Here is a 5192-nt window from a genome sequence, read left to right as displayed (position 1 = left end):
AAACTTTTTGTTCTTCTGTACCCCTTGGGCATTTTTCTTTTAGATTCCTTTGTACCCCTAGAATTTAGGATAAAAATCTAGGGGTGCTGTTTCATAAGACAGCCTGTTCCTTCTTTCCTCTGATGATCTAGACAATAGATTCTAGAGTATGGTTTCCCCACCTTTTTGTTCTTCTGTACCCCTTGGGCATTTTTCTTTTAGATTCCTGTGTACCCCTAGAATTTAGGATGAAAATCTAGGGTGCTGTTTCATAAGACAGCCTGTTCCTTCTTTCCTCTGAAGATCTAGACTATAGATTCTAGAGTATGGTTTCCCAAACTTTTTGTTTCTTCTGTACCCCTTGGGCATTTTCTTTTAGATTCCTGTGAGCCCCTAGAATTTAGAATGAAGAGCCTAGGGCACTGTTCATAAAACAGCCTGTCTCTTCTTTCCTCAGATGATCGATTCTAGAGCATGGTCTCCAAACCTTTTTGTTCTTCTGTACCTCTTCGGCATTTTTATAGATTCTTGTGAGCCCCTAGATTTTAGGATAAAAAACTAGGGCGCTGTTCCCTAAGACACCCTGTTTCTTCTTTCCTCTAATAATCTAGATTCTAGAGTATGGTTTCCCAACCTTTTAGTTCTTCTGTACCACTTGGGCATTTTTATAGATTCCTGTGAGCCCCTAGAATTTAGGATGAAAATCTAGGGTGCTGTTTCATAAAACAGCCTGTCTCTTCTTTCCTCTGATAATCTAGACTCTAGATTCTAGAGCATGGGTTTCCAAAGTTTTTTTTTTTCTTCTGTACCCCTTGGGCATTTATTTTAGATTCCTGTGTATCCTTAGAATTTAGGATGAAAAAGGAGGAACGATGAAATTGATATTATAATATAAAATCATCCAATGTCAATTAAGATTACACCATATATTGTACAGCCCCTTGAGGTACATGTACCCCTGTTCTAGAGTCTTGAGACACTCAGTCTTAGTTTTCCTGAAGGTCAAGAGAAAATCTTAATGAAAAATTTTATTGACAGACTCTTCCTTTTTACTATTTTTCTACCCTCTAAACTTACAGAAATCTTTGGTTAAGAAAATCGGAATAAGTTGTTTCTCGAGAAGAGTAAAAATGAACATGTACCCCGGGTTAGGAACACCTGTTCTGAAGTCTTAAGACACTCAATCTTGGTTTTCCTGAAGATCAAGAGACTTTAAGCATAATGAAATCCTTGATTGACAAACTCTTCTTTTTATTAATTTCTACCCTCTCAACGTTCAGAAATTTTTGGTTAAGAAAATCATCATAACTTGTTTCTCGAGTTCTCTTACACATGCTTGTTACCGTTTGGAATGCTGGTACATGATTGGTGTAGTTTTTATTGACGTCTCGAATGACAATTAAAGATTACCCATAAATCTACCTTAGATTCTGGTTCTAACAGCCTTCCAGTCTATAATTTTTTTTTTTTTTTTTTTTTTTTTTTTTTTTTTTTTTTTTTTTTTTTTTTTAAGATATCAATCTACAACTGTTAGAAACTTGCATTGAAAAACAGTAAAAATACTGGAATAAATGTTGCCAGGCATTTGCCGTTTTAAAACTGATATATAATTTCTCTTTTTGTCAAAGCTATTTGAGATTAATTGTATTTCTATTCTCCATCTTACGTAGAAATAGTGGAAAACGAATTAGCTTGTTTCAAGGAAGTAAGAGAGAGAGAGAGAGAGAGAGAGAGAGAGAGAGAGGGTGGGGGTGGGGGAGGTCTTCAAAATTTCTATCTTCCTCATAACTATTTGAGATTATTTGTATTTTTATTCTCCATCTTACGTAGAAATAAAGGAAAACGAATTAGCTTACTTTAAGGAAGCGAGAGAGAGAGAGAGAGAGAGAGAGAGAGAGAGAGAGTAAATGGTTTAAACGTAAATTGAAATCACTATTTCCTAAGAGAGAGAGAGAGAGAGAGAGAGAGAGAGAGAGAGAGATATGAAAAGTCCTTATGGTTAAACGTAAATTTAAATCAATAGTTCCTAAAAGAGAGAGAGAGAGAGAGAGAGAGAGAGAGAGAGAGAGAGAGAAAGTTACGGGTAAATAGAATATTGAAATTAATAGTTCCTGATTTGATTCAGGAATAGAGTAAATAGCTCAAAAAGATAAGGCATACACACACACAACACACCCACAAAGTCGTATATACATAAGTTTACATATATATAATTGAAAATTCCTATATGAATATATGTCTGTATGTATGATCCCTCAAACAATGAGTTAATTAATATATAAATACCTTTGAAATGAAAGTTATTAGTAATCTCGATAATGGAAAATACGCTACAACCACCAAAATGATTCCCAAGCAAAATATAGTGAACGCTGAAACAAAAAGTAAGAAAAAAAAATGAAAAGAAGAGTGAAACCGCTACGCTAAACATCTAGGCATAATCAGTAAGCTTTAATGACGAACATCACAATAATAGACTTCCCATCCATCCATCCAACCATCCTTGCAGCCATCCATCCCGGCCACTTCCTACACAACCGTCTCGACCGCAATAACACAAGAAAAATGTGATAAAAAAAAAGAAGAATAATAAAAAACTCTCATCCATGACCAGGCTCCATCACTCCGAACTTATGGAATAAGACTAAAGAAAGGTATTTAGCGATAAAGCATGCAAAAATGAGCCCAGCACTCGGTGGGTAATCTGTGTGGTAGCAAGTCCCGTGTCTGTCATTACCGACTCATTTCCTAGGCGAACATTAATGGCGGTAGTCTGGAAGAGATGGGGGTCTTATATTATATGATGGGGGTCTTCCAGCCGAATTTAAGACCGTCATTTCCATCGGTTGAACTGCCATTACGTCCCCATAGTCTTTTTTTATGTTTCCGGCAATATAAACCGTATATATCCGTGATATTGAAAGGCACTGTGAATGTACATACACGTAATGTAAGGAAGTGCTTATGTGGTTTCTCATTTTGAGGTGTTAACCTCCCTTGCACCCCCCCCCTCTCTCTCTCTCTCTCTCTCTCTGTTAGGAACTAGTGATTTCAAATTACGTTTAACCATAAGTCTCTCTCTCTCTCTCTCTCTCTCTCTCTCTCTCTCAGAAGATAGTAATTTCGATTTACGTTTAATCGCAAGTTTCTCTCTCTCTCTCTCTCTCTCTCTCTCTCTCTTAGAAGATAGTAATTTCAATTTATGTTTAATCACCACTCTCTCTCTCTCTCTCTCTCTCTCTCTTAGGAACTATTGATTTCAATTTACGTATTAACCATAAGGATTTCTCATCTCTCTCTCTCTCTCTCTCTCTCTCTCTCTCTCTGTTGGGAATTAGTGATTTCAATTTACGTTTAACCATTAGCTTCTCTCTCGACTCTCTCTCTCTCTCTCTCTCTCTTAGGAACTAGGGATTTCAATTTACGTTTAACCGTAAGTTTCTCTCTCTCTCTCTCTCCTCTCTCTCTCTCTCTCTCTCTTAGGAACTAGGGATTTCAATTTACGTTTAACCATAAGTTTCTCTCTCTCTCTCTCTCTCTCTCTCTCTCTCTCTCTCTCCAAGAATGAAAAAGAAAAATATGACCTGACTGAGCATCCAACACGCATTTATTGCTATGTCAAAGTAGCCTTTGAGCGAATGTTTCTTGCTCTCCAAATTCACTTAAGGTACGATTTTACGCTCTGAAAGGAAAATGACATTTCCTCTCTGTGGTCAACCTTATATGTTTGTGTGTTTTATTGTATGTGTGTTTAAGTTACAGGCTTGTAAGTGTTTTTTTCAATGAAAAGTTTTTAAGTGTATGTGTTTGTGAAGGAAAAGAGAGAGAGAGAGAGAGAGAGAGAGAGAGAGAGAGAGAGAGATACAATAAAAATTGTTATAGTTAACCTTATATTGAAATCAGTACGTCACAGGTGTTGTAACTTGAGACGATAAACAGTTGAGAGAGAGAGAGAGAGAGAGAGAGAGAGAGAGAGAGAGTGTGTGTATTGTAAGCAATGTAAAAGTCCATAGGAAATTAAGTAATGTAGTAAGGTTGTTATGGGACTCTCAAAAGTTCACATCATGTTATTATATTACAATTAATATAGAATTAATAATAATGAAAATACTGCAAACATTAGCATATCCACAACGTCAATAAGAGTAAGGCTGAGGAAAAATACATAAAGCTAATGATGATGAGTATAATAAGGTAGATAATGACAGTTAATCTATTGTAAACAGACTTCATGTAAACACGAGTGATGCTATAGGGAATATAAGATGCTTAGTGTGGATCTCTGGACGCTGCTCTTCAAACTAGTGCAAGTATTTCAGTCTCACGATTGCCAATTTTGAAATGGCGCTATCTGGCAACAATTGCAATACCATCCGTTTTCAAATCAAAAGGTGTCATTGTTTTTAAATAAATCACATCCCTTCCTCTAGTCTGAGCGGTCGTCCAGTAAATCACAAATAGCTATTATAAAATTGTGGGATTCCTCATCATTGCTCGAGCTGATATACTGCTATCGCTTATTACTTATCTCCCTCGTGATGTCATAAGCTATCAATTGCTAGATGCAGTGAGTCCCTGTAATAAATAATCAATTTGGTCCAATCTGGCAACAATGATTGTTGTTAAGATCGCTTGTGGGGGCTCTTAAATCTATTAACTGTCTTAGTTTTGTATCTTCACAGTTGATTTACTGACTCGTCTACTTGGTCTGGCAATGGTATATACAGGTTGTCTCATGGTTTCATACTTTTTTTTTTCCTTTTTTTTTTTCAAGTAAATACTTATCGTAACTACTCGAATTTCACAACAATCTCATAACTCTACAAGTTGAAGTATATTTACATTCAAATTTAATTTGAGAGAGAATTTCTTTTTATCTATTTACCTTAACAAACATTTATAATGTATGTGTCCCTATCCATTTGGTGATTAAACACAGATCTCCTATATCATCAGATAATGAGGCATGCCTATTGACAATGTTTGACATCTAATTTCCATTTCTTTATTGTTCATTCTTTTCTAATGACAGGCTGAGCAGGATACACTTTTGCCAGACCACATTCCTTCAATATTTCTGTCCAATTAGCCCATACAACTGTCATCTTATGATGGGTGAAAAACTATACACTACAGCCATTGTGATTTCTACCAATGATTTTAATGACCAGGTAAAAGACAACTTATGTTGTTGCTCTGAGAGCAACAGATGA

This window comes from Palaemon carinicauda, chromosome 5 (assembly GCF_036898095.1).
Source record: "Palaemon carinicauda isolate YSFRI2023 chromosome 5, ASM3689809v2, whole genome shotgun sequence".
NCBI classification, from domain to species: Eukaryota; Metazoa; Arthropoda; class Malacostraca; order Decapoda; family Palaemonidae; genus Palaemon; species Palaemon carinicauda.
Note: the sequence above shows the minus strand (reverse complement) of the source record.